The 26,455-nt window shown below is 52.3% G+C and overlaps 1 protein-coding gene across 2 annotated transcripts in view; it reads left to right on the top strand.

The window, feature by feature from the left end:
- Window positions 1-344: 344 nt before the first annotated feature.
- Window positions 345-26,455, top strand: part of OSBPL5 (oxysterol binding protein like 5) — a 96,953-nt gene continuing 70,842 nt past the window's right edge. Inside the window, exon 1 of one of the 2 annotated variants that reach the window (XM_049892801.1) lies at window positions 345-426. The gene's annotated coding sequence lies outside the window, so the exon portion shown is untranslated. The remainder of the gene's footprint in view (window positions 427-26,455) is intronic. The other variant, XM_049892800.1, reaches the window with a different exon arrangement.

Here is a 26,455-nt window from a genome sequence, read left to right on the forward strand (position 1 = left end):
AGGGAAAAGGGGGCTCCCCATGCTTGCTCCAGGGTGGGCTGGGGAGCGCGCACATTGCGACCCTGGAGAAGCTGAATTCCCTGTACCCCTAAATGCGAGAACCTAGCGAGGCTCGCGGCCACCCTCCTGCAGATTTTCGATTTTCGCTGGAGGCGCCGATCTCCCACCGCCCGCCGGCTTGGTGCGCGTGAGCCGCAGAGTGCGCCCGGGCGAGGGGCGCGGGCAGGCCGAGGCTCGCTGTGACCGGGCGGCTCGCGGCCCGCTCCGGCGCCGCCGATCCCGCCCGGGTTTTGCGGCCGCCGCCGCCCTCGGCGCCCCGCCCGCCGCCGCCCCGCGCCCTGGGACCGTCCGCCGGCATTTCCTGCGGCGCCGCCGCCTGCGGAGCCCCCGCGCCCGCCGCCTGCGGAGCCCCGAGCTGCGCGCACGGTAAGAGCGCGGGGACCGGGCCGGGGACCAGGCCGCGCGAGCGCCGAGACGGTCCCGGAGCTTCCAGCGGGCCGCAGGACCAGGGGAGCCCGGGGACTGGGGCGCAGCCAGGCGCGGGGATCGGCGGGGGCCCGGGCACCTTGGGGCGGGCGCGGGCGGCCGGGGCTTTGGGGCCGGTGGAAAGTGACACGCCCAGCTGGCTCCCCACTTGGTGGGCTTGAAGGCGTGGAGACCGGTACGGCGGCGGTCTGAGCGCTACAAGCCGCCCGAGTAGGGGGCGTCTCTGCCCCCGCCTCGCCGGCTGCAGGCTTGAAGGGGTGGGCGCGGCGTCTGGATGCGAGTCCGGGGCTGGCTTCGGAGGCGTTCGTCTGGGTCCCCAGCGCGGCGCTGCCTGGATTCTTGGTCCTCGCCCACCCAGCCTCGATTCGTGCGCCACCCAGCCCTTCAGGAATTGTTCTGGCGACTTGAGCTTATAGGAGGGTCCTGTGGCTTGAGGACCCTGGGGATTGGGAGAGGGAGCGAAATGGCAGGGGAGGGAGACTGGGCCAGCAGCCCCTCCCTGCCCGGGCCTAGCCTCGGTGCCAGGCAGCACTCCCGCCCAGCTAGGCAGCCTTCCACCAGGGCCGGGGATGTGGACCCGTCCCCCAGCGCTGCCAGGTGGGCTCCTCAGCCCCCACCCGTCCTTGGACGAACTTGGGCCTGGCCTGGCTGGAGCAGCAGCTGGAGGTCTCCCCTTGTGCCATGCTGGGGTTTTCCTAATTTGCTGCTCTCCTAAATAATTCAGCTGAGTGTCCACCCTTCCACCTGAGCTGGGCAAGGTACCTTTTACAGGCGGTCCTCTCTGCTCTCCCCTACTAGGTGTGTGTGGGGGGGGGCAGCCCCCAGGACGGGGAGGGCAAGACCAGAGCTGGGGACAGCGAGTGGTTCAGCCTTGGGAATCAGACCGTTTACACCCTTGGGTCTGCACCAGGCCGACCCAGCCCTCTGGCGCAGCTGTCTGCCTTTGCCACACTGTTATTCCACTTCTGTGTAGGTGTCCGTGCCCTGCTGTCCCTTTAACTTGACAGGGCTTGGGAAGAGTGGGCTGGTGTCGCAGGCAGCAGGCAGGTTGGGGCAGACCTGGGGCTGGTCTCCTTCAAGTGGCAAACCCTATTGTCTTGCAGCACATATGTGAGCGTGGCGGCCCTTTAACACAGGGCTCAGAGTGCCAAGGAGGCAGGCACTGTGCCGTGTGTTTGTCTGCTCAGTGTCCCTATCCAGTGTCTCCTGCCAGGCTGTGTTTAGAGAAGGTGACAAGGCAGATGGGCCAGGCCAGGGGCCTCTGACCCACCACAGTCTGGCCTGGCCTGTAGGGCTGCTGTGCAAATATCTACCCCCGCGCCCCGCCCCTCTGTGGTGGTGCGGCATGAAGCCTCCTCCTGGGCCCAGTGTGCCTGCTTGTCTGGGTGGGCGAGTCCACCAACGGATTGCTTTGGGCTCTTTACAGAATGCCAAATGCAGGCCCCTTAGGGTCGGGTTTGCTATGCCGAGAACCCCAGCATCCATCTCTCTCCTGAAATCCAGGCTTCCCGGGAACTCATGGAGCAGGGACATTAACCTGCTATGCCATGCTTGGGGGAGGGATTAACAACTTCGTGACCAGACAGGGGTTAGAAGACTGTCATGCATCCCCTGGTGCCCGCCTCTGTGGCCAGGCCCACACCCACACGTTGTGCAGGGTGAGGCCAACGTCCAGGGGAGAGAAACCCACCACTCCTTCCCAATCATCGTTCAAGTACAAGGTGAATGTGGGTGCTGTGGCCGAAGCTGAGAAACATTGCAGACCCAGCTCTTGGTTCTCTGGGAGAGGCCTGGTGAGCTGGAAGCCTAGGGCTCAGGGGACACTGAGGCACAGGGGTGCATGGTGCCAAGAGGATTCTGAGGCTTTTATACAAAGAGAGCTGGGAGACTGGGGTTCCCGCCGTGGGGTCCAGGGTACGGTGGGCAGAAGTGCCCTGGTGTGCACAGGCTGGCAGGGAGCCTTGGTGAGCACCCTGAGTGTCGGGGGCCAGGAGTGGGCAGTGCAGACAGACAGTGCTGCTGACCCTCGATGCTGGCAGGCATGCAGTCCTCGAATGTCCTTGTGTGGCTCGTGGCCGTCACAAAGGACAGTGGGCGTTGCTTTCAGTGCCAGCTTTGCTGCACGCCTCACTGAGTCCGCAGTTTAAGGAAACAGAACCTACAGCCGAGTGGTGTACCCGGGGAGGCTCCTGTCCCCTCCAGGATTCCGGCGGCACAGTGGGCCTGGCCACAGCACTGTGATTTTGATCGCACCAGGTGGAGGTTTGCACGCTGAGGGTGAAGCACCTCGGGGAGGGAGGAGTGGCCAGCGAAGAGTACAAAGGACTTGGACTTGGGGTCCTGCACTCTCTTAGGCCCAGGAGCATGTGAAGTTGGTGTGTGCTGGGGTCTGAGCTACCTGGAGGAGGTACTGGCTCTGTGCTCTGGACCTGCCAACTGACAGCCAGGACTTGGGCTAGGAGAGGGGGAACAGGACTGAACAATGACTGGTTGGAGTTCTTTGTCCAGCGAGGCAGCTGGGGAATAAGTCATCCCAGAGAAAGAGTGCTGTAGGACCAAGCCCTGGAACAGCAGGGTGTGCGTGCATGTGTGCATCAGGGTCCCCGAGAAGAAATTCCTGCCACCAGGATCACAGACCCATGGGGGGCTCGACCACCAGGAGAGGTCTCAGGGCCATCCAGCACAGGCCCCTGCCAAGGTCAATCAGGCCAGTCAGAGGCAGGCCCCCCTCAGGACACGCGGCTTGTTAGTGGTTTGAAGGGGTCCACAGTACTACAAGGGCTTTCCTCCACCTCCATAAACCAATCCTGGAGCCACTGGGCTGTGAGCAAGGGCTTTCCTCCACCTCCTTATGGACAGACAGTGCTGCTGTCTGTCTTTATAGCAAACCTGTTGCCATCGATTTCTGACTCATGGTGACCCCATGTGTACAGGTAGAACTGAGGGTTTTCAAGGCTGCAACCTTTCAGAAGCCGATTGCCAGACCTTTCTTCATGGCGCCATGGGTGAATTTGAACCACCAAGCTTTCAGTTAGCAGTCAAGCACAGACCGTTTGCTCCACCCAAGGGCTAAATCAAAAACCAAACTCCTTGCTGTTGAGTTGATTCCAACTCATGGCGACCCTGTAGGACAGCATTGAACTGCCCCTTAGGGTTTCCAGGGAGCGGCTGGTGAATTTGAACTGCCAACCTTTTGGTTAGCTGGTGAACAATAACCCACTGGGCCACCAGGGCTTCCCCCAGGGACGAGCCCCCCTCAAATCTAGCTGCTTCTTTCCAGGTACGACCTCCGCTGCTCTGCCTGGAGGGCAGTGTCTGCCATCTAACAGGTGTCTCCTGTTCCTGCCCCTTTGCTACTCCAGCGGCAGCCTGCCCGGCCTTGTAAAATATAAACCGCCCTCCAACCTGCCTGCTCAGAACCCTCATGACAAGCCATCTTACTCAGAATGTCCAGACTCCTTTCCGTGACCCCAGGGCCCTAAACACCCTGGTCTCTGCCTGCCTGTCTCATCTCATCTCCCCCTCCCTGGACCCAGCCCTAGGCCTAGCTCTTTCCTACCACGGGGCCTTTGCACTCACTGCTTCCTCTGCCAGGGGTCTCCCCCCAGGTCTGCATGGGTTCCATCTAATTCAGGTCTCCGGTCTGCGGTCAGTTCTCCGAAAGCCTCCTCTGTCCCTGACCTGGAGTGCTCATGCCAAAGGAGCTCACATCCCCGTTTTATTTTCTTAGCGGCGTTCACCCGTGTCTGTGATTATCTGGGTCCGGGTTTGTTGAGTAATGTCATGACTTAGTGTGGAGAAAGCAGGCGGGCCAGAGCCGGCGGTGGTGGGGTGGTAGCCCCGTGGTCACTGTTCACTTGCTAGTTGCCTGAACGTCTACTGAGGGCTTCATTCCCAGGAACCACAGCAGTGTCTGGCACTTAGTAGGCGCTCTGTGCTCATGGGATGCAGGAGTGGAAAGCTGTAGAATTGTCTTAATCCAGGGAAGCCAGTGGGGGGAGACCAGATGTCCCCATCCCCACCCCCCACACCTGGTACCTGGCTTCACCAGGTCATCCCGTCCCAGCACTGAGTCATCCAGAGACCGGTCCCAGGGGTCTAGTCATTTCTGAATCAGAGATGGACTGTGGAATAGTGGTCTTATCTCGGAAGAATGCCCGCTTTTTCATTTGGCAGATGGAGATGAACTAAGCAGGGCTCGGGTATCCCTCTGGGGGGTAGGTGTTCTCCTGTGCAGAAGCCAGGCTGGGCCGAAGGGGAAGTTGAGGCTCAACCGTTGAACACTGTTCGGTCTAACACTATGGATTTCTACAAAGCTTAAATGACAACATGAGGAGGGATTTTATTTGGGGTCCTGCGTGTTCCCCCCCCTCAAATAATATCCATCTGTCCCCATGTTCAGCTGTTGAGCTGGCTATGTCCACCTCCATCCCCCAAATGGTCACACCTGGCAGCCCTGGGCCACCTTCCTTGGTCCAAGGCCGGTAGTGTTTGGAAACCCGTTATGCCAAGCTCTGCTGTGAGAGCAGCAGCCCTTGCAAGGTTGCCAGACTCAGGTCCCCACCCGGAGACAGGTAGGCCCCCGAGGAAGTACAGGGTGCCTGGGGCAGCCAGAGGGACGCTAGGTCGCTGGCGGGATGGGCCGTGGGAATGAGCTGGTGCCAGAGCAGACCACAAGGGAGGGAGGCCTCCCGGTCCCGGTTGGGCCTAGGGGGCCAGGGTGGCACAGAAGGCGCTCTGCCGCCCGCGCCTTGACGCTTCCCTGGCAGGCTTGGAAACCAGCGGGCTCTCAGCCGCTTCCACGCTGGGACGCACCGTGCTCTTCTAGCTGCGGGATTCTGTGCCCGTCTATTGGGGTGAATACGGTGTTGGGGGGCGGTGCGTAGCTTAAAGGAGTGGGATCCCCAGCGCCCTGTCCCTTTTACTGGGAGGCGGCACCGGGATTTTCATATTGCCCACCTATTGCGATGAATACGGTGGGAACGCGCATCCCAGGCCGGGCTGTGGTCTGGCCCCCACCCCCAGGGTGCTGGGTGCCCTCCGATTCTCCCCGCCGCTCCTGGGCGCCAGTCCCGCCTCCTACTCGCCGTGGTGGGAAGGTCGCCCTGGCCGGCCGGGCACTGGGCAGCGGCCGTGGCTACTTCCCCAGGAGGCGGGGTGACCAGTGGAGCGCCGGGAAAGCCGGACACTCGGATTATATAGGATGAACCCCTTACCCACCTGCGCCACCGCGAGATGCCCGGCCAGGGTAGGGAAGGGGGCGCGTGGGCGATGGAGGGGGCGCAGTGACCTCGCCGCGCACGTGCCAGGGGTCCAGACGCTGGGAGCTGAGCTCTGCACCGAACCGAGTGTAGTGTCCAGGGGTCACAGACCCCCAGCGAGCTTGTCTGCTTCTGTTAACGTGTCCGTAGCATGTGTGTTTCTGGGTCCTGGCAGCTTAGAGAGATGTGCGCTAGGGGTGGGGGGGCAAGGTCCTGCTCACAGGCTGGGAATGGGCTTGGGGTTCATGGGTTTCAGCAGCTATTGTGGGGGCGGGAAGGCCTCGGGACCCCCAGGGGTCTGGGCACCCAGCCCTCCTGTTGGCCCTCCGGGTGGTGGAGCTTCTCCAGAGTGGACGCTCCTCAGCCATAGCCCAGGAGGGGGCAGAGCCCCACGCCCCAGGTGGAGCCTAAAGGTCAGTGTGTCCGGGTAGGCTCCAGGCCTGGGCCGGCGGGCCGAGGGCAGCCAGGCTGGTCCTGAACCTGTGTCTCTGTCCTTCCGGAGAAGTCTCTCACGCAGGAGAACCTCGCTCAGGTTCTCTGGAGACCCTTCTAGGCTGGGCCTGCTTTACCTTCACAGGAGAGTAAGTTGCTCAAGTCCGAGGCCGGCCAACCAATGGCAAGGCCACTGCCCTGTCCCTGCTCTCCTGGATCACCCAGCGCTCGTTCTGATGTGATGTGGGGCTGATGGGGTGATGGCCACGTGGTCCCCGATTTTGCCTGCGGATAGCTTGCTCTGTGTGGTGACCCTCCTGGATCACCCAGTGCACGTTCTGATGTGATGTGGGGCTGATGGGGTGATGGTCACGTGGTCCCCAATTTTGCCTGCGGATAGCTTGCTCTGTGTGGTGACCTCTGCTGCTGTATCACCTGGGGTCCTGCCGCCTACACTCCTATGTCTGTGTGTGTTCCACCCCCTTGTCTGGAAAGCCCTCCCTGGGCTCCACTTGACCAAGGCAGCACCCAGAGGTGTGCCGTCCCCTTAGGTGCCTGGCACTGGGCCCCACCGCCTTCTCTGGGAGCCCTGGTCCCCTGCACTGTCTCACCTTACCCCTTATCAGCCCCTTTTCTTTTATTACTCAGTGTTGCCCCGCTGCTGGCCACCACTTCTTGGGATCTGGGCCTCGGTAAGCACTGGGGCGGCAAGTCCCTCTGTGTTTGCTTGTGGGTCAGTGAGCTGCCCTCCTGTTTGTTTGACTCTACCTTTTGTTCCCCCCGCCCCCCCCCCCCGCCCCCCACCAGGCCAGGAATCACTAGATAGCTAGCTCATTAAGCCAGATGCTCCAGTCTGTGAACACTGACACAGATTCTGTCACAGGCGCTCCTTCTGGCCTGAGGGCCTCTGTGCGGTGACCGTCTAACCAATGGACGCCAAGTGTGACCACTGGATGCCAGGTGGCATGGTGGTCAGGACGGGGGCTCAGCAGTCAGCACACCTGGTGGGAATCCCTGCTTTGACATGTCACTGCCTGTGGGGCCGTGGTGAGTCCCTTAAGCTCCGGGCCTCAGTGTTCCTTATCTGTAAAAGGGGTACTTCGAGGATGTGGTGGGAGGGTACGTTTGAAGCACAGAGCCTGCTCAGAGCAGTGCTGGGCACAGTGGCCCTGGGGGGAAGTAGTTTCATCTCTGCCTCCTGGGAAGGCGCCCAGCCATCAGACTCTTAGGGCAGGGGTGGACCGTCTCCTGATGATCAATTAAAATATAGTATGAAAGATTTAAACAGGAACGACACAAAATAATGGAACGGAAACCAGCTTCATCAAGTCGTAACCTGCCTGCTTGATCAAGGTCTTCACGTTTGGCTGTCCTGTACTGGCTTTAGGTTTATTTTAAGAGCCAAACGTTACTGACAGCGGAGGCTTCCCGGAACGCACCCCACGCAGTGCATCTCGATCCTTCCCACAGGGAGCCCCTCCCAGATTTCCACGCCAGCCTAACTTCTGATGCTTTTACTATATATGGGTGAATTCATAAACAAACAGGCTAGTTTCATGGCATTACATGACTGGGTGAATTCATAAACAAACACAGGCTGGTTTCATGACATTACATGACTGCCAAAGTCCTGTTCATGTCCTTCCTCATTTGTCATGATTTTAGATTAACAGAGAGGGTAGTGCTGGATCACTGGTAGAGTTCTTGCCTTTTATGCAATTGTTAGGTGACCCAGTGACAACCCTATACACAACAGAATGAAACACTGCCCGGTCCTACACCATCCTCACAGACACTGTTATGCTTAAGCCCATTGTTGCAGCCACTGTGTCAATCCATCTTGTTGAGGGTCTTCCTCTTTTTCTGTGACTCTCCACTTTATCAGGCATGATGTCCTTCTCCAGGGACTAGTCCCTCCTGATAACATGTCCAAAGTATGTGAGATGTAGTCTTGCCATTCTCGCTTCTAAGGAGCTTCCTGGCGGTACTTCTTCCAAGACAGATTTGTTCGTCCTTCTGGCAGTCCATGGTGTATTCAGTATTCTTTGTCAATGCCACAATTCAGAGGCATCAGTTCTTCTTTGGTCTCGCTTGTTCACTGTCCCTCTTTCGTGTACATATGAAGTGATCAAAAATACCATGGCTTGGGTCAGGCCCACCTTAGACTACCACGCGTCTGTCACTTTGTCCTACTGCGGTGGCTTGTGGTTGCCGCAATGCTGGAAGCTATGCCATCAGGATTTCAAATACCATAAGGGTCACCCATGCTGGGCAGGTTTCAGCAGAGCTTCCAGACTAAGGCAGACTAGGAAGAAGGACCGGGCAATGTACTTCTGAAAACTTTTGGCCAGTGAAAACCTTGTGAATAGCAGCAGAACATTGTCTACATAGTGCCGGAAGATGAGCCCCCCAGGTTGGAAGGCACTCAAAAGACAACTGGGAAAGAGCTGCCGCCTCAAAGTAGAGTTGACCTCAATGACATGGATGGAGTCAAGCTTTGGGGACCTTCGTTTGCTGATGTGGCACAACTCAAAATGAGAAGAGACAACTGCAAACATCCGTTAATAACCGGAATGTATGAAGTATGAATCTAGGAAAATTAGAAGTCTCCCAAAATGAAATGGAACGCATGAAAATTGATATCCTAGGCATTAGTGAGCTGAAATGGACTGGTTATTGGCCATTTGGGGGTTTGTTTGTTTGTTTAAACATTTTATTGTATTTTAGGTAAAAGTTTACACAGCAAATGAGTTTCCCATTCAACAATTCTTGCATAAATTGTTCTGTGATGTTGGTTGCTCACCCCCGACTGTGTCAGCGCTCTCCCCACTTCCATCCTACAGTTTCCCTGCCCCTCCTTGCCTTCCTATCTTTGCGTGTGGGCAAATGTTGCAGATTTGGTCTTGCATAGTTGGTTGTTCCCAGGAGCACATTTCTCAAGGGTGTTATTGCTTATGTTATCGGCCAAACACTTATTTGGTGGAAAGATGACCTTCGAGAGTGGCTTCAGTTCCAGGTTAAAAGGCTGCCTTGGGGCTGTAGTCTCGGGGTTCCCGCAGCCTCTATCAGTCCAGAAAATCTGGTCTTTTTTATGAATTTGAGTTTTGCTGTACATTTTTATGGATTTTTAAAAATTTATTTATTGTGCTTTAAGTGAAAGTTTACAAATTAAGTCAGTCTCTCATACAAAGTTATATACACCTTGCTGTGTACTCCTAGCTGCTCCTCCCCAACGAGACAGCATACTCCTTCTCTCTACCCTGTATTCCCTGTGTCCATTCGGCCAGCTTCTGTCCCCCTCTGCCTTCTCATCTCCCCTCCAGACAGGAGCTGCCCACATAGTCTCATGTGTATACTTGAGCCAAGAAGCTCACTCATCATCAGTATCATTATCTATCTTATAGTCCAGTCCAATCCCTGTCTGGAGAGTTGGCTTCAGCGATAGTTCCAATCTTGGGCTAACAAAGGGTCTGGGGACCATGACCTCCAGGGTCCTTCTAGTCTCAGTCAGACCATTAAGCTGGTCTTTTTACGAGAATTCGATATCTGTATCCCACTGTTCTCCTGCTCCATCAGGGATTCTCTGTTGTGTTCCCTGTCAGAGCAGTTATCGGTGGTAGCCAGGCACCATCTAGTTCTTCCGGTCTCAGGCTGATGGAGTCTCTGGTTTATGTGGCCCTTTCTGTCTCTTGGCCTCATCTTTACCGTATGTCTTTGGGGTTCTTCATTCTCCTTTGCGCCAGGTAGGTTGAGACCAATTGAAGCATCTTAGATGGCCACTTGCTAGCGTTTAAGACCCCAGACACCTCCCACCAGGGTGGAATGCAGAACGTTTTCTTAATACATTTTGTTATGCCAGTTGATCTACGTGTCCCTAGAAACCTTGGTCCCCAGACCCCTGTCTCTGCTACTCTGGCCTTCGAAGTGTTTGGTTGTATTCAGAAAACTTCTTTGCTTTTGGTTTAGTCCAGCTGTGCTGACTTTCTCTGTGTTGTGTGTCGTCCTTCCCTTCACCTAAAATAATTCTTGTCTACTATCTAGTTAGTGAATACCCCTCTCCCTCCCTCCTCACCCTCCTAACCATCAGAGAATGTTTTCTTCTGTGTTTAAACTTTTTCTAGAGTCCTTATAGTAGTGGTCTTGCACAATATTTGTCCTTTTGCAACTGACTAATTTCACTCAGTATAATGACTTCCAGATTCCTCCATGTTATGAGGTGTTTCAGGGATCCATCGTTGTTCTTTATCGATGTGTAGTATTCCATTGTGTGACTATACCATAATTTGTTTATCCATTCATCCACTGATGGGCTCCTTGGTTGCTTCCATCTTTTTGGTAATGTAAACAGTGCCTCAGTGAACATGGGTGTGCATATATCTGTTCGTGTGAAGGCTCTTATTTCTCTAGGATATATTCCAAGGAGTGGGGTTGCTGTATCATAAGGTAGTTCCATTTCTAGCTTTTTAAGGAAGTGCCAAATCGATTTCCAAAGTGGTTGTACCATTTTACGTTCCCACCAGCAGTGTGTAAGTGTTCCAGTCCCTCTACAACCTCTCCAACATTTATTATTTTGTGTTTTTTGGATCAATGGCACCTTGTTGGAGTGAGATGGACTCTCATTGTAGTTTTGTTTTGCATTTCTCTAATGGCTAATGATCGTGAGCATTTCCTCAGGTATCTGTTAGCCGCCTGAATGTCTTCTTCAGTGAAGTGTCTGTTCATATCCTTTGCCCCTTTTTTAATTGGGTTGTCTTTTTGTAGTTGATTTTTTACAGTATCATGTAGATTTTAGAGATCAGATGCTGATCAGAAATATCATAGCTAAAAACTTTTTTTCCAATCTATAGGCAATCCTTTTACTCTTTTGGTGAAGTTTTTGGATGAGCGTAGTGTTTGATTTTTGGGAGCTCCCAGTTATCTAGTTTCTTTTCTGGTGTTTGTGCATTGTTAGTAATGTTTTGTATACTGTTTATGCCACGTATTAGAGCTCCTAGCACTGTCCTTATTTTTTCTTCCATGATCTTTATCGTTTTAGATTTTATATTTAGGTCTTTGATCCATTTTGAGCTCGTTTTTGTGAATGGAGTGAGGTATGGATCTTGTTTCATTTTTTTGCAGATGGATATCCAGTTATGCCAGCACCATTTGTTAAAGAGACTGTCTTTTCCGCATTTAACAAACTTTAGGCCTTTGTCAAATATCAGCTGCTCATATGTGGATGGATTTATGTCTGGATTCTCAATCCTGTCCCATTTGTCTATGTATTTGTTGTTGTACTAGTACCAGAATGTTTTGACTACTGTGGTGGTATAATAAGTCCTGAAATCACGTAGAGTGAGGCCTCCCACTTTGTTCTTTTTCAGTAATGCTTTACTTATCTGCGGCCTCTTTCCCTTCCACAAATTAAGTTGGTGATTTGTTTCTCCATCTCATTAAAAAATGTCATTGGTATTTGGATCAGGAATGCATTGTATGTATAGATTGCTTTGGATAGAATAGAAATTTTTGCAGTGTTGAGTCTTCCTACCTATGAGCGTGGTGTGTTTTCCCACTTATGTAGACCTCTCTTGGTTTCTTGCAGTAGTGTCTTGTAGTTTTCTTTGTATAGGTCTTTTACATCTCTGGTAAGATTTATTACTAAGTATTTTATCTTCTTAGGGGCTATTGTAAATGGTATTGATTTGGTGATTTTCTCTTCGATGTTCTTTTTGTTGGCGTAGAGGAATCCAACTGACTTTTGTATGTTTATCTTGTATCCTTATACTCTGCTGAACTCTTCTATTAGTTCCAATAATTTTCTTGAGGATTCTTTAGGGTTTTCTGTATATAAGATTATGTCATCTGCAAATACAGATACTTTTACTTCTTCGCCAATTTGGACGCCCTTTATTTCTTTATCTAGCCTAATTGCTCTGGCTAGGACCTCCCGCACGATGTTGAGTAAGAGTGGTGATAAAGGGCATCCTTGTTATTGGCCATTTTGAATTGGACAATCATATGGTCTACTATGCCGGGAATGACATCTCGAAGAGGAACGGTGTTGCATTCATCGTCAGAAAGAGCATTTCAAGAGCTATCCTGAAATACAGTGCTGTCAGTGATAGGATAATATCCTTATGCCTACAAGGAAGACCAGTTAATATGACTACTATTCTAATTCATGCACCAACCACTGAGGCCAAAGATGAAGAAATTGAAGATTTTTACCAATTTCCGCAGTCTGAAATTGATCAAGCATGCAGTCAAGGTGCATTGATAATTACTGGTGATTGGAATGCGGAAGTTGGAAACAAGGATCGGTAGTCGGGAAATAACGGCCTTAGTGGTAGAAATGACGCTGGAAATAGCACGGTAGAATTTTGCCAGACCAATGATTTATTCATTGCAAATACCTTTTTTCAACAACGTAAATGGTGACTATGCATGTGGACCTTGCTGGGTGGAACACACAGAAATCAAGTCGACTACATCTGTGGAAAGAGACGATGGAGAAGGTCAATATCATCAGTCAGGACAAGGCCGGGGGCTAACTGCAGAACACACCATCAGTTGCTCATATGCAAGTTCAGGTTGAAGTTGAAGAAAATTAAAACAAGTCCACGAGAGCCAAAGTATGACCTTGAGTATATCTTGCCTGAATTTAGAGACCATCTCAAAAATAGATTTGATGCGTTGAACACTTCATAACCGAAGACCAGACGAGTTGTGGGATGACATCAAGGACATCATACATAAAGAAAGGAGAAGGTCATTAAAAAGATAGGAAAGAAAGAAAAGGCCAAAAGGGATGTTGGAAGAGATTGTGCAACTTATTCTTGAAGGTAGAGTAGCTATGCAGGAGACCCGGGTTCGATTCCCGGCCAGCGCACTCCCTTCATGTGCAGCCACCACCCGTCTATCCGTGGAGGCTTGTGGGCTGCTATGATGCTGAGCAGGTTCCAGTAGAGCTTCCAGATTAAGACTAGGAAGAAAGGCCTGGCGACCTACATCTGCAAATCAGCTAATAAAAGTCCCATGGATCACAACAACCTGACCTGCAACCAGTTGTGGGAATGAGGCGGGACTGGGCAGCATTTTGTGTTTTTGTTCATAGGGTCGCCGTGAGTCAGGGGCCAACATAACAGCAGCTGACAGCAGCAGTTACAGAAAGATCACAAAAACAGTTGCACGCAGCCTTTTGTGACTTCTTTTCATGCGTGTTGTTTCACTGGTCCTCATTCATTTCCCTGCTTTGTATAAATAAATCAGAGTTTGTTTCCATTCTTCTGCTGGTGGACATTCCAGTTGTTTCCGCCTCCCTGGATCGTGTTTTGTGTTCCTGTCTCCATGGGCACATTCGTGGAGCCTCTCTGGGGAATTTGCCGGGGAGTGGGGTTCCAGGATGACAGGGTGGGCCCAGCAGCAGCCCTGCTGGGTGTGGCCAACCCTCTGCAGAGCGGAAACAGGTTCTCATGGGAGAGGCCTCGTCCTTTCCCCTTGAACGACAGGGGACAGAGCCCAGTCACTGGAAGTAACACAGCTTCCGTGAACGGGAGTAGGGTCTTTCCTGGCCCCAGGCCCCCCCAGGACCACAAGCTTCCTGGGAACCACAGCCAGCCTCAGCAAGGGTGGACAGGAGCCACAGTGCTGTCTGGGGTCAGGGTGAACTTTCTTACTAAGCCCACTAACTCTTGGTCTCGGGGGCCTCACCACCGTGTCTTGTCCAGGAAGATCCCTTGGCATTCAAAGGAGAATTCTCCCTCTGTCTGCCCTCCGTGCCTTCAGCAGAGGCCGTCGGTAGAACAGGGGCTTCCAAGGGGCACACAATACAAAGATGTTTGCCAGGGCCCCGGGGGTCTCTCATTGACCCTCAGGTTTTGTTCCTTAAGAGCAAAGAATAGAAAGAATAGGCTTGGACCTGAGACCAGCAGAGTCCAGGAGGGGTGAGGACTGGCCGGCAGCACTGCAGGCTCTGCACAGAGCTAGGAATGGTGGGTGCAGATGCCCTGGCAGAGATGGGGTGCCCACAGTGGCTTGTGGGGCCTGGCCCAGGCTGTCCCACACATCCAGGCACGTGGGTCAGGTAGAAGCAAAACTCGTGGTGTGACACTTGCTGCCTGAGGGGCTGTGTGTCTGGCTGTCTAGGCTCCTGGGGTGTGGGCCCAAAGCACTGTTGATGAGCTGGCTGGTGCACCAGCTACCTGGGGGCTCAGGGCCCACTGGGCACATCTACCCTCACCCAGCCAGGAGGTGACCCATCAGCCTGGCGAGGGGAGAAGCCCCGTATCTGAAGGTTTCTGGGGGTCAGTATCCTAGCGCTGCCGTACTACAGACCCCACAAGTGGGTGGCTTTAAAGAACAAACATTATCTTCCCATGGTTCTGGAGGCTCAGAGTCCACATCGGTGTGTCAGCCATGCTCACTGCCCCCTTGTTGGTAGCCCTGGCTCCTTGGCTCCTTGGCTTATAGACAGTCGTCACATGGCATCTGTCTTCCCTGATTTGTGCACACACTTCTGTGTCAAAAAAAAAAAAAAAAACCTGTTGCCATTGGCTCGATTCTGACTCATGGTGACCCCATGTGTTACAGAGTAGAACTGCTGCGTAGGGTTTTATTCGCTGTAATCTTTACGGAAGCGGTTCACCAGGCCTGTCTTCTGCAGCGTCCCTGGGTGGGTTCCAGCCACTAATCTGTATGTTAGTAGTCTGTGGCAGACAGTTTATGCCACCCAGGGACCTAGTACAGTAAAACCTGCAAAAGCCAGTACCTGTGTAAGGTAGAGACCTGTCAGAAAGGAAAACTCAAATATTTTCCACTGAAACGAGCAGTAGAAAAGTGGTAAGACTGCACCCTGTCAAAGGCAGAATACTTGCAAGACCTGGAGAAACAAGGCTGTTGCATCAGGTTTTGGCTCTCACAGGCTTTGCTGAACAGGTTGTCCCCAGTTTAAAACAGGGTTCCATTCCGACGACTTTGTCGGAAGTCAGTCCTGACCCAAGTCAATACCTCTTTTCCTTTTTTTTTAGTTTTCATTGTTATTAATTTTTACTGCTTGGTCAGGAGCATTTTAATGTTTTTATTTAATTGTACTTTAGATGAAGGTTTACAGAACAAACTAGTTTCTCAATAAACAGTACACATATTGTTTTGTGACATTGGTTAACAACTCCACGACATGTCAATACTCTGCCTTCTCAAACTTAGGTTCCCTTTTACCAGCGTTCCTGTCCCCTCCTGCCTTCTTGTCCTTGCCCCTGGGCTGGTGCGCCCCTTTAGTCTCGTTTAGTTTTATGGGCCTGTTCAATCTCTGGCTGAAGGTGAACCTCAGAAGTGACTTCATTACTGAGCTGAAAGGGTGTCTGGGGGCCATACTCTCAGGGTTTCTCCAGTCTCTGTCAGACCAGCAAGCCTGGTCTTTCTTTTTGAATTAGAAAGTTCTCATCGTCACTACCTTTTGTTATCAATACCTTTGTAAACCGGATCTCTGAATATCGGCGGCGAGTGAGCGTCTGCGAATGATAACATCGCAAATCACACGCTGTAACATTGTATGTAATACGTATCACTAATGATGTGAGGAGCCATTTGTCGTAACTCGAATACGTTGCAAGTTGGGGACTACCAGCACTTCCCAGAGTTCACATCTGCTCTTTTTGTAACTCAGCAGTGAGGAGGTTTAGGGTTTGCTCTGTGCTGATTATGGCCTCATTAACATGACAAAGAAAGTCCATTCCCAAAGGGGATCACATCCACAGGCATAGGGCCTAGGATGCCAGCACATGTTTTGGGGGGACACAGTTCAATCCATAACACTGGGTGTAGCCAGGAAGATGTCACCTCCTTCCAAGTGGTTGCTTGGTGCTGACACGCCCGTCTGGAGAGCTTTGTTGTGTGGGACGTCCAGTGGCGGACTACCCACCACTTCCCAGTTCCCACACCGGGATTCTCTTTTCCCTCCCTGTAGGGACCAAACTGCAACAATGGGCTCAAACTTAGCAAAGACTGTGGATGTGGGTGAGCGTGGCGCAGGACCAGGCAACGCTTCGTTGTTTTACGTGGGGTTGCCATGACTCAGAGCTGCCTCGGGGGCACCTAACAGCAACAAGGACCAGGTGTTGACGTAGAATAAGATTTTGATTTGATTAGAGCCTTTTGGAACCAGGAACGCGTGAAAATGTTTTCAGATTCCACTTGCTTGAATCTTGACTCTTTTTTGTCCACTCGGGAACCTTTCAGATGCCAGGGCTACGGGTGGAACTGCAGAGGCTCGCTCCCTGTGAGGTTGACTCGGCGAGCAAACAAACGCATGAACAGAACCTCAGCCATCCTTCTGGGGCTTGGACTTGGTCGCTCTGAGCTCTGGCTGCAGAGCTGCTGGGAAGTCTGTTACTCAAGTCATCCGGGCGTGTGTAGGGCCGGTGAGTGCCCAGTCCTCATACTCTGGCCACCGGTCATTCCTGCCGCCACACCACCCTCCTCTCGGTCCTGCATCCTACATCCCATCTAGGGGTTGGATAGCATTCTGGCTTCCCCATCATGAGGCTCCCCTCTGGTTGAGGTGGCCCCTCCAGGTGGCTGGAGAAAGGGGACCCTGGCACGAGTTGGTGGTTTGTGTTAACACGCCTCATCTGTCTGTGCACAGGCAACTGTGTGCAATGGTGTTACGGGTTGCCTGGTGTCCCTCCAAAAATACACTGAAGTCCTAACCCCCCATACGTGTGACCGGAAATAGAGCCTTTGCAGACGTTATCAGTTAGGTTAACGTGAGGTCGTACTGGAGCGAGTGGGTCCTCATCGCCTCTGAGTGGTGTCCTTGTAAAAGGCGAAGACACACAGACGCACGGAGGAAGACGGTCATCGGCCACATGAAGAAGCATTGCCCAGCCAAGAGCAGAAAGATCTTCTCTGAGTGTCCAGAGAGAGCACGGCCCTGCCAACACCCTCATCTCGGGCTCCCAGCCTCCAGAACCGTGAGAATAAAAACTTCAGTCCTTCCAAGCCGCCCACATGTGGTGTTTGTCACAGCAGGCCCGGGACACCAGGTGGGTGGGTTCTGAAAACCAAAAAAACCTGTTGCCATCAAGATGATTCCGACTCATAGTGACTCTATAGGACAGAGTAGAACTGCCCCATAGGGTTTCCAAGGAGCAGCTGGTGGATTCAAACTGCCAAACGTTTGGTTAGCAGCTGAGTGTTTAACCACTGCGTCACCAGGGCAGACCCCCCATCCCCCCGCAAAGTCTGCCCTCCTGCCCTGGACTGTGGAGCTTCTCAGAGTCCCTGGCTTCTTTGGGGCCAGGCGCCATCCAAAGACCCTGCTCTGTGCCCACCATGTACCAGCCTTGGGCTGGGCACTGGGGGCCCATAGAGACCACCGCCCGTGGGGAGGAGGCGGGTCTCAGCTGACACTGTAGATGGTGCTTATGCAGTTCAGGGAGAGGAGAGAGACCCCGGGTGAACCTCAATAGGGCCAGTTCAATTCATACGGGCTTCACTGGATGGAACCTCCACCCTCCAGAACACTGCCGAGGACTCCAAACCAAGCAAACAGAAAAAGACTTCCAAGCAGCTGAGTGTACATACAGTCCTGGGTGCGGCCGAGCTGGCCCCTTGGGACTCCAAGCCTGGCCAGCTTGCTCCCCACCCATCTGCTTGCGGTCAGCTCTTAAACACTGGTTTAACGAACGCCTCTGTACAGGCGAGTGACTGTGCTCCCGCTGAGTTCATTATTTCTAAACCGTCTGCTCTTCAGTTTATTTTTAATCTCGAACACACAGGGAACATGCTGTTTATCTCTGATGTGCGCCCTGTTCTGTCCTCAGTGGCTGTTCATCACCTCCACGCCCTGAGCCCGGAGCCGTACACCTCTGGCCTGGCCACAGCCAGGGTGCTGGCGTCATCAGTGCTACCCGGGTCTAGCCTGAGCAGGACGACCCCATGGGAATGCAGGGCTCTGGAGACCCACTTTTTCACGCCGTAGTGGACTTCCCCAGACACGGGCAGGAGCCCTGGTGGCACAGCTGTTAGGTGCTTGTCTGCTCACTGAAGGGTCAGCGGTTCAAACCCACCCAGCAGCTCTGTGGGAGAAAGACCTGGCAATCTGCTTTCATAACGATAACAACCTAGGAAACCCTATGGGGCAGTTCTACTTTTGTCACACGGGGGCAGCTCACCCAGCCAAGCATCAGGGCCTTCCAAGCATTTGCCAAGTTCAGTGGAAATCTTTCCAAAATGCGTTACCCAGCTCCTTGCCCCCTCCTTCCACATTAGAAATAAGTTAACCCTTCTCCTCCTGACTTGGAGCATTACAATGATTCATTTCAATAACAGTTAACATTTTACTGGAGATATTTTAATGGCTTCTCTCTCCTTTAATGCCTACAACAAACCAATATGGTAAATGCTATTATTCCCATTTTACAGATGGAGACACTGAGGCTTGGAGAGGTTAAGAAACCTGCCCAAAGCTCCCACACCAGTATGTGACACACCATGTGGTTTCCCACCCAGTGGCGCTATGCCAGAACACCCTGATGTCCTGGAGGGATGCTGCGTTCTGCAGGACTATTGGTCTCTGTACTCTATGGCCCCAGGCTCCTTTTCTAAAAACATCTTGTTGAAGGGGTTGTCAGTTACCATTTCCTTTTAAAAAAAAACTTGTTTCTTACTTGAAGTCCCTGGGTGGCGCAAAGGTTTGCACTTGGCTACTAACCAAAAGGCTGGCGGTTCATACCCTGCCAGTGGCACCACAGAAGAAAGGCCTGGCAGTCCACTTTCGTAAAGATTACAGCCAAGAAAACCCCGTGGAGCAGTTCTGCTCTGTAATACGTGGGATCGCCATGAGACTTGATGGGGTGGTTTTGTCGTTGTTGTTGTTGGTTTTGTACTTGTACACCACTGTTCACTGGGGCACTATTCACAGTAGCCAAAAGGTGAAAACAACGCCCGTGTCCATGAACAGGTGAATGGGTAAACACATCGGGGTCCATCCAAGCAATGGAGCGTTAACTCAGCCATAAAGGGAAATGAAGTCCTGGTGCACCCCACCACGTGCGTGAGCCTCGAACACATAATGCTGAGTGAGATAGGTCAGTCACAAAAGGACAGAGACCGTGTGATCCCACTGGGGTGAAGTATCTAGGATGCACGGATGCGTATTAGGGGTACCTGGGGCTGGGGGGAGCAGAGGGGGAGCGACTGTTGAAGTATTTCTGTAGGGTGATGGAAAAATCTGGAAATGAACAGTGGTAATGGCTGTACACACAGTGGACACAGCGTCAATGAATTGTACATGTGGAAATGGTTAAAATGTTTTGTTAGATGTATTTCACCACAATAAAATTTTAAAAAACACAACCCAAAACTTGTTTCCGTTTCTAGTCCTCTGTTGCCTAGGAAACCAGATGAATAAGAATTTAGGAATGTGTGCAAACCTAGAGAGACGAGAATGTAAAGGAGGCCCTGAGACTTGTCCGAGCAGTGAGCCCAGCAGTGAGCCGGGCTGCAGTGAGCCGGGCTGCAGAGCAGGTATTTCGTGGCCTTTCATTTGGCGACTGAGGGGCATGGTCCCAATGGCTTTCTGCAGGCGCCTTCAAAGTCCCTAGGGATCGGTGTGCTGCTCGCTTTCCTTTTTTTACATATGGAGGATTTTCATTTTTAAATAAAAAGTATTTATGGCTGAATTGGGTTTGTTTATTTTTTAATTTAATAAAGTCTTTAGGAAATAACAAAACTGTTTCCAAAAACCTTATTAAATTAAAAAAATAACCAATTCAGCTATAAATACTTTCTATTTTAAAAAATAATTTTGTTATTTACTGAAGACTGGATTAAAACTAATAAACCCAATTCAGCTATAAATACTTTTTATTTAAAAGAATTAAAATTCTTGATTTGTAAAGAAAGAACCAGGCCCATTCAAAATCCACTAGGGACTGGTGTGCTTCCTTCTTTCTTTCTTTTTTTTTTTTCCAACAAATCAAGAATTGTAATTTTTAAATAAATAGAATTTGTAGCTGAATTGGGTTTATTTTTAAAATTTAATGAAGTCTTCAGTAAATGATTCTGTCAAATCAAAACCGTCCTAGAATTCATTGTCTATTAATTCCCAGTATAAACAGTCAGTCTGTCTCACTCATGTAAGGTCCGCTGAAGTGTGTGTGTTTAAGTCCCTGGGGTCATTGACAACGGCCGACTTCTGTGGGTGCCCACTTGAGCCCGAGACCGCCCTGGCTGACGCAGGCATCCTCTCCGTTTGAGCTCAGTGACGTTTTCAGGCGTGGACCAAGGCTTTGACGCGCTCCCGTGGCCCTGAGACAGCCGCCCACACAGGCCCCGTGGGGCAGATGCCCGGTGTTTTCCACAGGTACGTTGTCAGGAAAGGAAACAAACTGAGGAAGCTATAACTTTAAAGAGACGCAAAAGACAGAAGTTTTCGGCAGTGGACCCCAGGGATGCGCCGAGGGTGATGAAACCATGAAGACACACAAAGAAGTGAGGCTCCCGGGAAACCAGGAGGGGCTTAGTCTCGGGGGACAGCACAGGGCGCACAGAGGGGCTTCGGGGGGCTGGACAGCTTGTTTTTTGACCCAAGTGGTGGATACAGAGCGTTTGTGTATAATAGTTGATTAAGCCAGACATTTGTGTGGTTTTCTGTGTGTGAAGTTTATAATGTTATTTTTGTAGTTAGTTGCCATCAAGTCAGCTCCTGCTCACGGCGACCCCACGCCCAACAGAAGGAAATGCTGCCCGGTCCTGTGCCTTCTTCACAATCGTTGGTGTGCTTGAGTCCACTGTTATGGTCAGTGTATATTCTGAGTGCCTTCCAACCTGGGGGGCTCATCTTCCAGCACTGTATTCGACCGTGTTCTGTTGTCATCCATAAGGTTCTCACTGGCTGATTTTCAGAAGTCGGTCACCAGGCCTTTCTTCCTAGTCTCTCTCAGTCTGGAAGCTCTGCTGAAACCCGTCCACCATGTGTGACCCTGCTGGTATTTGACGTACCAGTGGCATAGCTTCCAGCATCACAACCACACACCAGTCACCACAGTGTGACAAACTGACAGATGGGGATGGTATTTTATAATAAAAGGGTTTCTTAAAGAAAGCTCACAGGCCCACATTGCAGCTATGGGTGAGACCGTAGGAAGGGGAACCCATGAAAACTAAGAGGCCTGGTCCCCCCATCAGCTGAAAGAAGCTCAGGGGCCTCCCGGCAAGGAAGGGACCTGTGTTCTGAGCAGCTTCCAGCATTTTCAGACCACCTTTGTTTGTTTTGATGTAGCCACATACCACCTGGCCTGTTATTTTAAAGGGTGGTCCTTTAAATCAACTCACTTATTTTTACCTACATTTATTTGTACAAGAAAAGTTAAATACTGCTGCAATGAGGAAATGGAACTTGCCTGTAATAAACAGGAGTATAAAAATGGTGATGTCAGGCCTCCTTGTCTAACTTCACAACGGGGAGCAGAGTCAGTGTCGGCCCAAGGCTGATCCCTCCCCATAAGGTGGAGGACAGACGTATCTCCTCTCTCCAACCTTTTTACCAATTCCGATACTAGCCGTCCCTGCCATAGGCCTCTCTCCTTCTCCGCTGGGTTCAGTAATTCCTTGCAGTGGCCTCACAGAACTCACAGACCTTACTCACAGTTTTGGGGTTCGTTAGGGAGGTAACAGGTTACAATTCAGGATCAGGAACAACTGAAGATATAGTTCTTCAATAAGGACAGCCTGTTTGCTGCTGCCACTGGGCCCAGCTCAGGGCCTGACCTCTGCCCTCCTCAGGCAAATGTTGTAGGTCTTTCTTTAGCTCCTCAGATTAGTACCGGGAGGCACCCACTCTGCCAGGAAGCCTCCTGCCTGAAGGTGCTCAGCTGTCTTGCTCCATGGGTGGCAACCCTAGCCTGCAGGTCCCCTGCGGCTGCTGTCTCACACCACTACCACCTCCAGGGTTATAACTCTCTCCTGGGCCTAGGAGGTTCTCAGCACAGGAACCTGGGTCCAAAGGACAAGCTCTGCTTTTGGCTCTTCTTGATGGTAGTGAGATCCCCGCTCAACCTCTAGGATTGGCTATTTTTAAGCCTAGCGGCATGGAAAAACTGATGAATCTCCTTGAGGCACAGGCACGTTATTTACATAGTCCCACCCACTCATTTCGTGGGAGTTATAAGACCATGACTAGAAGGGCCATATCAAAGCAGCTCACAGTCTGACTGAGGCTAGAGGAAGCCGAGAAAACACAGCCCCCAGACTCTCTGTTAACCCAGAACTAAAACCATTCCCAAAGCCAACTCTTCGGACAAAGATTACACTGGACTATAAGCAGTTGTCAAGGATTTCATTTTACTTGGATCCACAATCAACAGCCATGGAAGCAGCAGTCAAGAAATCAAAAGACGCATTGCACTGGGCAAATCTGCTGCCAAGGACCTCTTCAAAATGTTGGAGAGCAAAGATACCACCTTGAAGACTAAGGTGTGCCTGACCCAAGCCATGGTATTTTCAATCGCATCATATGCATGTGAAAGCTGGACAATGAATAAGGAAGACCGAAGAAGAGTTGACGCCTTTGAATTGTGGTGTTGGCGAAGAATATTGAATATACCATGGACTGCCAAAAGAACGGACAAATCTGTCTTCGAAGAAGTGCGGCCAGAATGCTCCTTAGAGGCAAGGATGGCAAGACTGCATCGTACATACTTTGGACATGTTGTCAGGAGGGATCAGTCCCTGGAGAAGGACATCATGCTTGGCAGAGTACAGGGTCAGCAGAAAAGAGGAAGACCCTCAACGAGGTGGATTGACACAGCGGCTGCAACAATGAGCTCAAGCATAACAACGATTGTAAGGATGGCGCAGGACCGGGCAGTGTTTCGTTCTGTTGTGCATAGGGTGGCTATGAGTCGGAACCTACTTGACGGCACCTAACAACAATAACAACAACATAAGACATAAAATAATAGTGGTGAAGAGTGTGCTTCTTGGTTCAAGTAGATACACGAGACTAAATGGGCAGCTCCTGTCTAGAGGTGAGATGAGAAGGCAGGAAGGGACAGGAGCTGGTTGGATGGACACGGGAAACCTGGGGTGGTAAGGGGCAGTGTGCTGTAACATTTTAGGGATTGCAACTAAGGTCACATAACAACATGTGTATAAATTTTTATGTGAGAGATTAACTTGAGCTATAAACTTTCACCTAAAGCACAATTCAAAAAAAAAAAAGAAAAAACCAATTCACTGCACCGCGGGGGAGGCATGTGTAAAATCGCACATGGCGAACGCGGCGCAGTGCCCACGTTCCTGAGCTCACTGTGTCGGCCGCAGGCTTTCCTCCACCGCCCCCTGATTTCTGGTAAACAGAGGTTAGCGAGCACAGAGCCCTGATGAAGACCCAGCCTCGAATCCCTTGGTATGACCTGGAGGCTTCAGAGAGAACTGAAGAGAAAGTGACTTTCTCACTGTATCCAGGTGATGTTTGGTGCACCAGTGCCACCTGGCATCACCTGGGTGTCTGCCCACATTTTGGGAAACATGGGGGATGGGCATATTCCACGTTTGGCTCCATTGGCAGAGAAGGGGCTGCAGCCGTCATCCCTGTCCAGGAGCGGAAGGAGTGGACGGGAGGCTGAGAGCCTGAGCACCGAGGCTGGGACACAAAGACCCAAGGATGGTGCTGTGAGGCCACCTTAGTGTTACCATGTCAACTGAGACCCCTTCTCAGGACAAGCTGGCTTCTGCCTATCATGGGTCCTACAGGGCTTAGAACTGGTCCTTGTCATCAATCTTCCTCTGGGCTAGGAGCTTCTCAGCACAGGAACCCTGGGTCCAAAGGACGCGCTTCCCTCCTGGTTCTTCATTCTTGGTGGTATTCTTGGTCCATCTGTTTCTCTGCTCGCTTCTCCCTTTTATATCTCAAAAGAGATTGACTCAAGATACACTCCAGTCCTATAGACTGTGTCTTGCCTCATTAACATAACTGCCTCTAATCCTGCTTCATTAACGTCATAAAGGTAGGATTTACAGCACATAGGAAAATCACATCAGATCGGAAAATGGTGGACAACCACACAATACTGGGAATCGTGGCCCAGCCAAGTTGATGCACATTTTGGCGGGACCCAATTTCAATTCTTAACACTAATGCTGCTCTTTAGGGACCAATCAGAGAAGTGGTTCTCAAAATTTATTATACGTAAAAATCACCTGGAGATCTTGTTAAAATGTAGATTCTGATTCTGTATATCTGGGGTGGAAACACAAATTCTCGGCAGGAATCCAGACCAGAACAAACCGGTTCGAAGCCCTGGCCCTTCTCTGTGGAGTCACTGCTTTCTCTTTGGGACTTAAGAGGTATTCAGTGGGGTGTGGGGAGAGGGAGGCATGAGAGCTAGCTCTTTCTGGCGTCCGGGAAGTGGGGCAGAAGGTGAGCCACCAGCCCCTGCGTGTTGTGGGGAACAGGGTTGGGTCGGTCTGGGCGTGCCTGACAGGTAAGGGGATGGAGTGATATTCCAGCAGCAGGCAGGTTGGTGTTGTAGTCTGCCCAGCCCTTGCACCCACTAGATGGGTGCCCGCTTTCCACAGGTCACATCTGGTGGCTGGTGGCAGCGTGACCCTCAGTCTGCTCCGGAGGACAGAGGAAGGAGGGGCCTCTCACCTTTTGTTCCGGCTCCTCCCACTCCCAGCTCTGGCCCAGGAAAGGGCAGCAGTGGCTGAGTGCTTGCTGGGACTCCGGAGAGGCAGGTTATGGTGGGCTTTGTCTGCCCAACGACAGCACTGGTGGGAGGAGAAGGGAAGGCCTGGACCAGACGCACGGCCCCGAAAAGGTAGGGGTGCTTAGAGGAGGTCACAGGTGCTGGAACCTGAGTGCACATGGTCACATTCAGCCTCCCAGCAACCCTGGGCGTGGGATGCTGCCCCGTTTTACAGATGAGAACGTTGAGGCCTCCAGAGACCCAGGAGCCTGCTGGGCCCCAGCCAGTTGGTCGAGGGAACATAGGAAGAGTGTGTCATGCCCCCCGGGTCAAGCATTTGTCCAATGTGCTCTAGTGGCCCCCACACCTTCTGGGCCCTGGACTGGGTTCATGGCCCCCTGGCTCTAGATTGCCCTGAAACATGAACGGGGTTAGCAGTGCATCTGTTTCCTGAGGCTCCCTACATCCTGCAAAAGTGGCAGGCCCAGCCTGGGCATGTTGGACATGCCCGCCTGTCCGGCTTTGCTATCTCCTCCTCCTTGAGGGGCTCCTGGGACCCTCCCCCTGGGCCACGAGGCTGTCAGCCCGATCCCAGGCTCCCGGGAAGAGAACCTGGGCAGAGAATGGCTGCAATTGCATCAGGAGTGTTTACCTGGGAACCAGAAACACTCTTTAGAAAGAGCCCTTAAAACACTAAGAGGCAGGTCATGCTGCCAGCTCCTCCTCCAGGCTCTGGAGCAGGTTGGTTTGCTGTGGCTCCTCGCTGCTTTTCAGGGGTGGGGGCCTGAGGAGCCTGGTCCTGTTAGAGGTGAGGGCGTGGGGAGGTGGCATTGACAAGAGAGGCAGTCATTGCTGCCTGTGCTCCTGGAGTGCTCACCTGCCCCAGGCTGCCATGATTGCATCCTCCCACTGGGACCCAACAGGTCAGGCGCTTGGAGGAGGTGGCCACAGAGAGGGTGACCCTCCTGGCTCCTGAGCCTCTCCCGTGTTTCTGGCCTTAGTGGTATCTAAGCAGCAGGCAAGTCAGCGTTTTTCAGCCTGCCCAGTCCTCGCACCCTGGATGGGTGCCTGCTTTCCACAGGTCACATCAAGTGGCTGGTGGCAGTGTGACCCTCAGCCTGCCCTGGAGGGCGGAGGAAGGAGGGGCCGCTCACCTTTTCTTCCGGCTCCTCCCACTCCCACTCCCTCCCACGAAGGGCTCTCTTCCTGATGTTGACCTGCATGGGAGCTATGGCCAAACGGAGACACCTGGGAAGCACCTGGGATGGTGGGGCGCATGGGTTGCACAGTGGAGCACCTACAGGGACCATTGCAAAGATGCAAGGCTGGAGGGCAGGTGACTTTGACACCTGATGGCTCTGCCGTGGGACAGGATGGTGCTGCTGCGGCCCAGGTAGGGAGGGCAGGCTAGGTGGGACCCAGGTGGGGAGGCTGGGCCGGGGCTGGCTTCCCAAGCTGCTTGGACCTTGGGGACCCTCACCAATGGCCAGTGGCTTCTCTGCCCACTTATTTTTTACCAGCTAAATCTGAATCTTAATTGTAGTCAGGTGGCGCTGAGTTGGCTCTGACTCACGGCCAGCCCACGTACAACAGAGCAAAACGCTG

Source organism: Elephas maximus, chromosome 7, assembly GCF_024166365.1.
Source record: "Elephas maximus indicus isolate mEleMax1 chromosome 7, mEleMax1 primary haplotype, whole genome shotgun sequence".
NCBI classification, from domain to species: Eukaryota; Metazoa; Chordata; class Mammalia; order Proboscidea; family Elephantidae; genus Elephas; species Elephas maximus.